Here is a 13,009-nt window from a genome sequence, read left to right as displayed (position 1 = left end):
CATTACAGGACTCGGGGGTCTCACCGCAGCAAGAACAATCATCAGACGTCCCTTTTTACGGTTTCTCAATGTTGTTAATTTACTGCTTCTGCATTTATAATTCAGAAAAATGCTGATCTGAGACGACATGACGGCACAGAGGGACAAAACCCCTCGAAAACACAAAAGTGGAGAACAATTACGCTTCATCTTAATTAGTTTCAGTTGTTGATTTGGCGTCACAGACAATAAAAAGCAAAGGCATCATAGACCGTGCACATGTTCTTAATTACAATAAAAAAACCCTAGCAATGTTAAGAGTTCAAAAATGTCTGGGTGGCACTGTCGCATACACACAGGGACAGAAGATACTGAGACATGGTGGACCACAAATCCTGACAAAAGAACCAGAAAGACTGAATTTACGAATAAATGCTTTTTTATTTTAGCAGATTCAAATGAATAGTAGATTAGTGAACTACTTTTATGAACAGATTTCAATGTCAGATTGTCCTCGAAAAAATGGAAAAACTAAGTATTTTATAAAATGTTGATGATAACAAGAGAATTAGCATCAAACAAGGAGCTCTAGAGTTTAACATCATCCGCAGGAGCGTCCTAACAGGTGGCTTTTAGAGTGCCCAGGAGGCGCGAAAACTGCTAATCCCAGATTAGGAGTGACAAGTTGTTTCACTGGATGCCCCCATTGTAATCCCTGTGGCCTCTCTATCCGCTGACAATGAGCTTTGTTCCCTATCTAAGAGTTTTGAGGATTTCCTCAGCTTTGTTATCGTAAAATGGATTGCATTATTCAGAGGCATGCTACTTCGGGGTTGGTCAAAAATACAACATATTTCCATTTAATTATTGACGGCACTGAATGTGTAATCTGTACAGATGGTTCCAGCAAGTCATCTGTGCCCAGAACACAGGATTTCATTTATTATCATTTTAACAGTTTATAAGTCACATATCCAGAGAAAGATTTGAAGATGTGCAGGAATCTATCTAGCTTTCATTTTTCATCACATCAGCCCTTCATGTGACAATCTCATCCAGATGGTGTTAGGCTGAGTGCAAGTTAAATTCTTAAATTCAATAAAAGCGCAGGACGATGTTTGAATACTTGTACAATCTGAGGAATGGAACTCAGAATGATATGATTTCTAAGATATATACTATACACATTTTTACAACAAGTTACCGTACATACAGTATATCTATGACAGATGTAAATGGTGTGTTGTTTAACTTTACAGAATGTCACTTCTTTCCATCCTGCTTTGCTGAAGAGGTGAGCGCACTTGGACATTTTAAACTTATTTAAATGTCACTGCTATTTGGTATTAAGGCAAATGAGCAAATCATTAAAAAAAAAATCAGAACTAGATTATTTTTGTAATCTACAGTATCTAAAACATCAAATAGACAAAAAAAAAACGCCAGCCACTTATCTCCTCTATGCTAGTCTGATAATAATGATCTATACTGTTATTTAATTAAGTGAAGATAAGATAAGCCTGATACCATGCAGGAGTGGCCTATATTAAATAAACAGGCTGTTGAATCCAAACTGGAAAAAAATCAAACGAACCAGGGAAGTGAATAAGTCACTCTCTCAATATGAACATAAGCAAGAGTTTGTAAAAACATATGTTCACGTGCGCATGCTCACATTCTTGAGTGTGTAGAGGTGTGAGTGTGTGCTGCTATAGGTAAGACTCTCTCTATACTGCACAGGCTATCCATTGTCCTTTTAGCGGCCACACACCGAATATACATTGTTCAGGACGCACAGGGCCTCACTTCAAACCATGTAGGGTGTTAATCTAGCCAATCATAGCAGCCGCCTTTCACATGGACTTAAGCCTTCGAATCAGGGCAAATATTTGAGACGCAGGTGGGGTTTGTTCAGTCCAACAAGACTGACGTCAAAGCGTGGAAAGTTTGGCATTTTGTGCATCAGGCAATAAACCTTTTATATCAATGAATGTTTCTATTTTCGCTGCTTCAGTTCCACCAATTTAAATAACACTGTGGCATTTAGAAACAGCAGTGATTCAATTGTACAGTTCATAAAAACATTTTTTTTTTTTTTTTACATTTGTTGTCCTGAACGGCCAGATGTTGATAGGACTTTAATGAGAAAAATATCCTGGCACCGAAGCAACTCGCCACATGTTTTCAGTTAGGCTGGAATAAATTGGGGAAGAATGGAATAGGGATGGCAACCAAAATAGAGCGCCGCAAACAGAAACTGAGACATTAACAACAGCCAATACAAAGGCACGTATACGCCACTGTTCTGCTTCCACTGAAAAAGCAATCACCACCACATGCAATAAGTGACTATTATATATTAGAAAAAAGAAAGGAAGTAGATTCAGACTGTAAGTGAATGTATAAATATCAGCACTGTTTCTCTCCGTCGTTTGGCTGGACTGTGAGCGTAACGGGTCCTCGTCCAGCTGTTCTGATTTTTATCACATTAAGTATCATATCTCGACAAACGACTCATGAGACCCACGCAAGAATTTCACAGTTGCTGGAAGGGAGCAGCATATTCAATAAAGCTGTTTCTTTTTTTTGCCCGGTGCTTAACAGAATACTCTCCTCTGACCCTCTCTCTCTCTCTCTCTCTCTCTCTCTCTCTCTCTCTCTCTCTCTCTCTCTCTCTCTCTCTCTCTCTCTCTCTCTCTCTCTCTCCTTCCAGCCATCTTTCTCTCTCTCTCTCTCTTCAGCCATCTCTTTCTCTCCATCGCAGCACTGAGCTTGCAGGCTGTAAATCACAATTAGGAGGTTCATTAGATATGCCTGATTTATTAAGACCCGATGCTTGTCCCTGGGCCTTTCAGCCATATATAAGCTGACTACAAGATCTCATACATAGTTATGAGACATGCCGTTTGCTGTATGGCGGATAGGGTCATATGCCAATAGACATTAATTATTGAGTAAGACTCCATAGGTTAAATCAATTGAAGACAGATGATAAATCATTTGCATTTGTATATATATATATTTTTTTTCCTTCGGCGATTGCATGTACACAGCACTTTTTGACTGCAGATCTAAACACGTATCTTTCGGTGATGACAAATTGGCAACGGCGTGCGATCCGGCATTTTGAAAAGGTGCCAGGCATTTGGGAGCCTCATCCAAAAAGCTTTAACAAACATACTCCGGAGCTGCTTGCCCTCTCGAACACGCACTTTGCAGCTTTGTTACCCCCTGTAAATCAAAGTGCATTTATCGCACACCGCCACCGCATATCAGCTACTGTCAACAATCGCCTGTAAACACACAGGGCCCAGATAAGACTGTGTGTATATATACTCTTTTTATGTATCAGTGTGCTATAGATGTGAACAAATACCTAATCTGTCTGACCTGCCAAAAGCTGAATGATGAGATTTCAATAAAGAACATTAACATTAGAAAATGTGGAGCAAAAACATTCTGTGATCGCAATCAACAGCTTTTCATTTCCAAAATGGACCCTTCACAAGCTGTGTGGGCGTGCGTCCAAAATCATTTGTGTTGGTTTTTTTTCGTCTCTCTTTTATGCCTTTTCTTCGCCGACACATACCAGCGTGCCTGCTCATCCCCTGGCACCTTACGGGCCGGATCATTGAAACCTCAAGGGTAACTATACAAATAGTTCTGGATTAGTAACAGCTTGAACAGGTGAGCTCCGACTTGTTGAGGCCTATTTATAGCGAGTGTGAAATCCTATTGTTAAGAATAGAGGAGGGTTTACACACACACACATAGAATGGACGGAGAGAAGAGGGAGAAAGAGAGAGAGAGAGAGAGAGAGAGAGAGAGAGAGAGAGAGAGAGAGAGAGAGAGAATCTTGACACTGATCTGGTCGGAGGAGGTGGGGAGATCGATTAGGCCCGAGTCTTATAACATATGCCTGTAAAGTGGCGTAAAGATAAACGTCATGTACAAAGCCTGTCTCAGGGGTGTGTGTTTTTGACAGAGTTTTTAACAGCTGAGATTTTTCTGAGCTGTGTATTAGCCTTTTGGGTCATTGAACTATCTTTTCATATAAACGTACCTGTAGCTCCTTGAGGAAAATGTTATTTGGGATTTTGGGCTGTATACATAGGCTATAAATTATAATTTACTTTTTTTTTTTTTTTACTTTTTTTTAAACAAGCAGTGTGTTTCTTTGGAACTAAACAAAAGGAGATGAATCAATGATCAACATAGTTGTCTTTACATTAACTACTACATTCATATCTAATTTACAAACACACCCCAAAAAAAAGCAACCAACTTCTTGTGTACAGCAGTAAGCTAGCAGTAAGTGATTAAAGATCTCCGGCCTGGGGCATACTGTATCCTCGGCTCGCTCACACACTTTCCTCTGGTTCAGGACTAATTGACGGTGACAGAGAACAAAGGGAGAAGATTAGGGGATTGAGTGTGTGACACAGAGCCACGGGTCAGAAAGAGAAGCTTTACTGTCCAACTGTGATTACATGGACGTGCAGGTGTCACCAGAGGACGCAGCCACACTCAAGTGAAGAGCACAATGTCAACGGAACTGTGTAAAAATATCTAAACATTTTAGATTTTTCTTTATACTCTATCCACAACGTTGACCTTTCACGCTACTAGCAGCATTAAAACGGGTGCATTCGCTGAGCGGACAAAAGTGGAAGATCTTTGGAAGCGCTGCAGGAGAGCTAGAATAGAAGTTACATGAAGACTTTGGATGAGAAAATGTACTAAAAACCAGTCCCTATGTTTCATTACCTTTCTTACATTTTGAATTTTATTTTAACATTGTTAATTCAATGTGGAATCTGTTATTCTGCAGAATGCTTGTTGTCGAAATCAGTGAATATCTCCTCACAATCTGCTATCCATACGTAATATACTGTATCTGTGCAGTTTAGGCTTTATAAACTGGTATGTAAATGAAGGGGGCCTCCGTGGCTAGCAAAACCACGTTTACAGAGCCTAGGCTGTGTATTAAACACCAGATTTTTGCAGCGCTGACCCCACCTTTAATAGTATTTAAAAGCAATTTTCATTTCAAACCCTATTCTGAAAATTTGGCGCGTTAACAAAGAAAGAAGGGGTGATTCATGATATGAATTACAGCTCAATTGTCCACTTGATATCTGGTGGGCTTTGAGGAACATTGTGTCATTAGTTTATAAAGCCATCCAGCCTCTCTATCAGTGTGGACTCTAATTGCTCGACGGCTGGGTTGATTTTGAAGCTAACCAGGAGCGATGTCATCCCACTGCTCTCCCCACAATGGAGCTCATTGGATTAAGTTCGAGCAAAGCTTTGTTAAAAGCTGGCGCAAATCTAATCAAGGAAGCGACCTCAATTATGCTAGTGTGTACTTAAACGATCAGATCACTAAAAATGGAGGAGCGCTTTGGCCCGGTGTAGGAATGCAATCAGTGGCCATTAAGTCCAGTTTCATTTTGGCTGATGGCAGCTTTTAAAATGAGATGCCAAGAGGATTTTAACTGTAATGAGAATACTGTCATTATGAGGAGGTGATGTTGTTGGTGTTTGGTTAGTGAGCTGCAGTCAGGGCCAGTTAAAGGTGGAGTCAGTGATTCTGGAGAACGCTCGTTGTCGAAATCACTTTTTGTCAAAATCAATAAATATCTCCTCACGTTCCGCTACCTGTCCGTGCTTTGTGTGCCCTGAATAAAAAAAAAATAAAATACACAACCTAGGCTCTTTAAACAGGTAGATTGCTAGCTACGGTGTTTGTTTGTTTTTTTGTTTTTTTTACAGCGCACACAGTACAGACAGGTAGAGGATCTTGAGGAGATATTCACTGATTTTGACAAAAAGTGATTCTGACAACAAGCATTCTCCAGAATCACTGACTCCCCCTTTAAACAGTACAATTGGCTAATGGTAAGCTGCCACATGTCTCTCAGAAACAGGTGTCAGCATTGCAGAAGGAACATTCGTGCAGAGGTGGTGCTATCTCCCTTCTTTCTACCTACGTAGGCAACGCTGCAGTCAAACACAAGTAATTTAAAACCTTGTTTTTTTTTAATGAAGTGTTGAATGAAGCCTTCTGAAAAGCAGCTAGAGCATGTTGAAGAATGCACCGGTGAAGAAAGCATATTGTTTGCAGAGAGATTAATGTGTGGGATCCAAAGACCAGGTGGTGTCTCCTCGTAGCCCCAGAGCACAACAGCTGAGATTGACCCTGACCTCTGACCTCCATCGACCCATGGCGGTTAAAAAACAGGAAGCAATTATCCCTGACTGTCAGTGAGTCTTGGTGGCATTTCTCAACAGAGGGCCAAAACAGTCCAACAGATAACAGTTGCTCTGGATAAAAATAGGAATTAAAGACACGTTGAGAGACTTTAAGTGTGTTTGAATACACACTCAGCAGTGTGTGCTCACATGCAGATACACGTAAGCTCTGGGTCCGTCCAATTTTTTTTTTTTTATTGCCAGTTGTGAAAGCTGAAATGGAAACTTTTTTTCGTATAATCACATAAAACCTTTCACACTTGAATGTTTTAATCTTATATTGAGAAATTGTTGAATAGCAAAGGAAAGACAGACAGACAGAGCATCCTTCTTTCACAACCGTTTAGGACAATGTTTGGACATCCGTTGTTAGAAATGTTGCAACAAAAGATTTGTTCAACAATTACTCATAAATTCTTGTTTCTGTAAATGTGATGTCTCTGGCATTGGGAAAGACTTATATATTTGCCAATGGAAGTGCATCAGCTTTTCAAATGATAAGGTCATATTTGGTTTTTGTGCCTTAGTCATTTTAAAGCACAAAATTGTTTATGGTCATTCATGCTAGTAGGTCACACAAACGAACCAACGCTCACAGCTAACAAGCCAGTACATTTACGCTCACGTCACTGCAACATTTTCCCAGTTCTCCTCCAATATTCAGTTGTGCCATTTTGCCCGTTTACTACACTCCCCTCCACCGCCAACTCCTCTGCTTGGTCTTGGTTGTGTGTGTGTGTGTGTGTGTGTGTGTGTGTGTGTGCGTGTGTTTGTGTGTGTGTGTCATGCCCTTTCTCTGAATCACCGGCAACAGCGCTGAAGTCGCCTGCCATTTCTTTTCATCAGAACGTTTCATACTTGAGCAAGAACAATTCAGTGTGAGAAGTGGATTTAATGTTGTACTTTCAGAACAGTATAAAAGGGAACAGCCTCATGTCAGGCAGAGAACGAATGACCTCAGAATGTCTCCTTATCATTTTGATAATCTGGTCTGCTACTATCTCACACTCAAATCAAGTCAAGTAGATGTTACAGAGAAATGTTATCTCCCTTTACACCATCTGTGTGTGTATCTGTGTGAATAATCCTATGTCAAGCTATGCAACACACTTTAGCTTAAGTGCCACCTTACAAAGAAACACATGTAAGAAAACACTTCTGTTTTTATTCTGAGTAACAGCACTGTCGGTGCATCTACGTGAGGTAAGCCTTCGGTGATCGCGCATGGATTTTACCTTCTGCTGAACGTCCGGCTTACTTCTAAGCAATCAACATTGTGTCAACTCGTTTGGCAATGGCTTAAATGTAACCGACACTCATTTATATGAAAAAGTTACGGACTATTGCTTTAATACTAAAATGCTTGCAGGTAGGGAAAAAAACAATCACCCAGGGAAAATCATTTCCTAAATAAGTAATACTTTTTTCTCCTTCTGCTGAGGCCCTCATCAAGGCACCCACAGACTCACCCACAGAGGGGACGACCAGCAGGCACCAGTTGATAAGCTGTTGCACTGGCCACTTCTAAAGTAGGTGTGGATGTGTGCAGCAGTCCTCTATGTGTTGCTGGAAAAAGTATGCACATCCCCAGAAGAAGAAGAAGAAGAGAGCACCCTTTAGCATTTTCCCTGGATAAATCAAAGGTTAAAATATATAGATCCTCATTTCAAGCTTCTCTCTCTCTGTATCTCTCTCTCTCTCGCTCTCTCTCTCCTGCCTCCTCATCTAGCCCGATGCATTACCTCACCAGAGGAGGATCTGCCTAAAGCCGCAGCGGTCACACAACAGACAAAAGCGCTCATCTCCAGGAAGCCGCTGCCGCTGCCTGTGGTTTTGGAGAGAGAGAGCAGAAGAAGAGGGGAAAAAGTGACTCAGCCCCATGGCTCCTTTCTTCTCCGTGCCGACTTAGGGATAAACGCAGGGATAAAGCGCAGGGGGAGATAATATTTAGAGCAGGCCCCATTTCAAGGGCAATAGAAGAGAGAAAGTGGGCTATGAGCTTGGGTGGTTTGGGAAGTAGCCACGAGGGTCGGCCGGGGTCTATACTGTTACTGGCAGCGGGCCCTCGCACCGTGGATTAATGTGTAAGTGGGGAGGAACCGCCGCTTGGCCCGGGCCCGAGCCTTAAAGCCCCGGCCCGCTGCAGCCTCTCTCTTCAAAAGGCAAACCAGATGGGCCTCAGACGGGATGTCGATGAGGCGTGAGTGTGCAAAACACAAACATGCATGCGGAGCACAAACACAAATAAATTGACACAGACACACAGCGCTGGAAAACAACTAAATACATAACACACACACAACATATGTACTTAGTGTCGCATAGGGGAAGCTGGTCCGCATTAGATAAAACGCGCTGACTTGAAAAGTGTACAGGCCGTGGCGGATCACCGAAGTTCACCGTTCCTTTTTTTCCCACCGCTGAGAGTCCCTTCTTATACACTGCAGACTTGCAAGGCACTTTGTCCCACTCTAGACCAAAGTGGACATTTCATACTGTATGTGTGGACAAATCGGATCAATTAAGTCAATGTTCGAGCTCAAGGGGACATAATAGGACACTGTTAACATAAAGCACTGAGAAGCCACGCTAAATGATGTTAGCCGCTGTCCATTTACAAACAGTGAAGTTCACATACGCAGCTGTAGTAGAAAAAGAGAAAGGGAGATTGTCATGTGGGAAAAAAGCCAAACAGGTAACCTCAGTGAGTTCGTTATCTTATTAGCTCATTAGCTTAGCACAAATCAGCCCAATGTCCGTTTGCTGTCTGGTCACTTTTTATAAACTCTTTGCAAATTACAGCCATTACAGCGACCATCATGTGTGAGAAGAACAGAGCACTGCAAATAGGCCTGTCATGAAGTGGACACAATCTTTTTTTTTCTCAAAGTCTTTCTCACTGCTATTTACAGCAGTATTTAAGACCGAGACTTTGGTAGGTTCAGCATTATATTTCAGTCTATTTATAAATATTTGAACATTCCTATATGTATAAATGCCATGCTATAGTGTAAATTCGGGGGCTAAATGAGCTGTGATCCTATTCGCTAAACCTAGCAACTAAACCGAATCACCATCATCATCAATCACCATCTAAAACCTTAGTAGCCTAATAGACACTCCTAGCCTTTCGGTGCAAAGCCATTAGATACAGTATTTACAGTATAACGTAAGACCTTGACCAATTCTCTGACGCACAGCAGCACCCTTCCTGTCTTTCAAAGTCCAATAAAACAAAGATACCATAAATTCATCCTGTCACGACAACATTGCTACCTTATAAAAGACTGTAATTTTGTTAGGAGGGTCCACTTGTCATCTCACCGCCATGTAATTAGATTTGTAAAGCAACCCGAATGTTAAAAGACACAATAATGTGATTTCAACTTTCCAGGTGAAACTGATGAAGTTAAGGGAGTTTGATGGAATTAAAGAACGGGGCCGACATGAAAGTGATCCAGTGTTGACTAATCAAGATACAGACGCAGCGCTACTAGGAAGAGGAAAAACATGCACGAGGCCTGTGTTAACCACTGGGATGTTTGCATTATTTTACTGCTACTACTTCACTCATAAAATATCATCTTTAAAAGCTAATAAAGAAAAAAATATGTCATTGACTAGAAGTTAGATAATCATTTTAGATCAAAGATTCTCAGCATTTTCGACTTAAAACCAAATGTCTAGTTGTAAAGTTGAAATCATATTCTGGCTATTTCCACCAGATTCTCCCCCTGTCAGAATTGCATGAATGAAAACTTTTTAGAATATATATATTTTTTTTTTTGGTGCTAAACTAATCTGTTATCATCAGCGACTCCTTAGATAAATCTGCCGACCACCTTCATTGAAACCATAACTGTGATCCAATATGATTAACATGAGCCATAAATCAAAACTTTAAACCGCCCCCCCCCCCACACACACACACACACACAGACCCTCCACCCCCATGACTATAACCTGCAGGACACAGATTATGACCCACCAAAGCAACAGTAAAGTTGCCTATCCCACTCTGTGAGCGAGTTGCCAGGGAATCAAACAGTCCACTTGTTGACCCTGCATTGACACGGCTCAAGGGCCACTAGAGAAGTGCCTTAATAAGTATTCTTAAACAGGGGGGGATTAGCCAGATGGTCAGATCACTCTTTATACTCCAACCCTATTCTTCCCATCTGTACATTTCATATATACGCCCTTCGCCTTCTGCTGAAACCATCGCGATCGGACCAGCTTAATTTGGGCTAGTGTTACCTACAGCACCATTTGACTCCAGATATAATCTTTATTGCTCGCGGAGAGAAAGTCCATTAAAAGGCAAACTGTAGGTTCACTGGGCGCTGAAAGCTTCCTGGAGAGATGCCTGTGAGAGTCTTTAACAGAACCCCTTTTCTTCAGCCCGCAGTGAAAGCAGCTATTGAAGGGCGCACAGGGCAGAATACGAACCCAGAGTGAGCTAGTGAGTGGAGGTCTGCATTCGCTGTGAAACAAATCAAAAAGTGTTCTGTACTGTGTGTGTGTGTGTGTGTGTGTGTGTGTGTGTGTGTGTGTGTGTGTGTGTGTGTGTGTGTGTGTGTGTGTGTGTGCCGCTGCTGGAGGGGCAGTGGACACATGCACAGACGCAGCTACAGTTTTGCTTAAGACAGACACACACACACACACACACACACACAAACACACACTAACATACACACACACACACACACAAACACACTGGACTCCGCTACATGCTGATGAGCTAACACAATGCATTCTAGTGCTTTCAAACACCGGCAAGAGTTGCTTGGGAAAATATTATGTGATCTCTGTGAAAAGATTTTTATCATTTTGGTGGAAGCTATCACACACAGAGCCAGACAGTGACACGAAAGGCCCACACAAGCTGCTGGTGACGCAGCAGGACAAGGGGAAGAAAAAAATAATAATTTGTGTCAAACTTACAGTAATAAGAGACTTCAACTCCAACACCCTCTTCTCACTTGTGGACGACTTTAAAATGCATGAACGTCACCTGGAAGACATGGAAAACACAAGAGACAAACACATTAATTCTCACTAGGATTTTACAACATGTTCAAGCGTTTTTTTTTTTTTAGGTTCACAGTCATCAGCATCAATTAAAGGGTCATTTCAGTCAAATTATAACTTGTGGTATCTGGTAATAGGGGAAGGTGGGGTGATTTGTGCAACTTTTTACTCAAAGTGATTTTAAAGTGAGGCCTTGACAGTTATGTCTCCAACTCAAATATGTACATATATTTCAGGATGTTGTGCATCCCTGGCAATAAAAACTTTGGATCTGGAATAAACTGTTTAAGAAATATAGCTTTCGGAAAAAAAGTTGTCTTGTCGCACAAATCACCCCACGTAGTGGGGTGATTTGTGCGTCATTGTGTCACAATGACAAAGTCACCATCATCATCTTTCTGGCCATCTGAACTCTCATAAGTGGTGTCGTTAAGTGGAATTGAGATGTCACTCTCTTCTGAGCTACTGTAGACAATCACTTTCTTTTGGTGACCAGCGTATACAGCCATGCCACTGGCACAACTCTCAGAAATGTGCTTTGCACTAGTTGCTCCGTGCTTGTGGAACCAACTGCCACCTGACAAATGTGATTCCCCCTACATTTCTGCCTTTAAATCAAGGCTCAAAACCCATATGTACACCCTGGTGTTTCCTCCCCATTAACCTCTGCACTACTTACTTACCTCTGCACTACTATCTGTGTTTATGTGGATGTATGGGCTTTACGTCTTTTATTTTGGTTATTGTTATTTTACCTTCATTGTTTACCTACTGAATGCACTATGTACAGCACTTTGGACAGTGCAAACTGTCATAAATGTGCTTTTATAAATACATTTTACTTACTTACTTACTTATAACTCACCCAGGCCCTTGCGCACAAATCACCCCATCCCCAGAATTTTGGATAATAGGCATGATGCAGCAATTTAGGGTTGACATTGTGCTAACTATATAGACTCAAAGTGTAGCATACCAAAGCACTAAAACATGTGTCAAATGTTTTCAAACGTGTCTATAATTGTTCAGACACAATAATCAAAAAACCTTGATCATGGAAATTTTACTTTGAAAGGCAAAACACAGTTTTTTTAGCTTAAATGTGCTTATATCTTATTCCTTGTGTCTCCCTTCTTTACAGGATGAGTCAAATGGATGGCTCTTCTTAAATATGTGGTCACATTTCCAATTTCTTCCACGGTTTTCTAGAAACAAGGGGTTTTGCAACTTCCAAAATGCACAAATCACCCCACCTTCCCCTACAATCCATCCAGGGTTGGGCAAGGTGTCTGATTCTTAAGATTTTCAAAAAAAATGCATCAAGGAATTTAGATTTACAGTAAAAAAAAATTACTATAGCTACCTTCCACCAAATAGCAGGGACCACTGTTTTTTTGGAAATTGATGCTGCAATGCTGTCAGCACCAAAAAATAAATTCCATTCTCTTCCATTGTATAAGGGTGCAGACAGAAAGCTTAAGGCTTGGGCACTAGAAACCATAATATCTGCGTAGCTACACACCACTAGATGTACTGGTAAGAGAGAAAAATGTGTTTTTGTAATTTGGTTGAACCGAACCTTTGAAAGGGAAGAGTGTGTTACCATAGGAATCAGAATATATTTTAATAAACACTGACCAAAATTCTTCACATCCCGCCAATAAAATTGCGGTTTTGACAGTATAAGTATATGAACTGGAAAAGGCTTTTTGGAGCCCGGCTGAATGCACACCGGACCCACCTG

The 13,009-nt window shown here is 41.1% G+C and overlaps 1 protein-coding gene across 1 annotated transcript in view; it reads right to left on the bottom strand.

Moving 5' to 3' along the window:
- Window positions 1-13,009, bottom strand: part of LOC307250727 (transcription factor SOX-6-like) — a 103,205-nt gene that overhangs the window by 73,247 nt on the left and 16,949 nt on the right. Inside the window, exon 2 of the mRNA XM_080027893.1 lies at window positions 11,179-11,248. The gene's annotated coding sequence lies outside the window, so the exon portion shown is untranslated. The remainder of the gene's footprint in view (window positions 1-11,178; window positions 11,249-13,009) is intronic.

Source organism: Ammodytes marinus (genome assembly GCF_949987685.1).
Source record: "Ammodytes marinus genome assembly, chromosome: 5".
NCBI classification, from domain to species: domain Eukaryota; kingdom Metazoa; phylum Chordata; class Actinopteri; order Uranoscopiformes; family Ammodytidae; genus Ammodytes; species Ammodytes marinus.
This window is presented reverse-complemented; position numbering and strand designations above follow the sequence as displayed.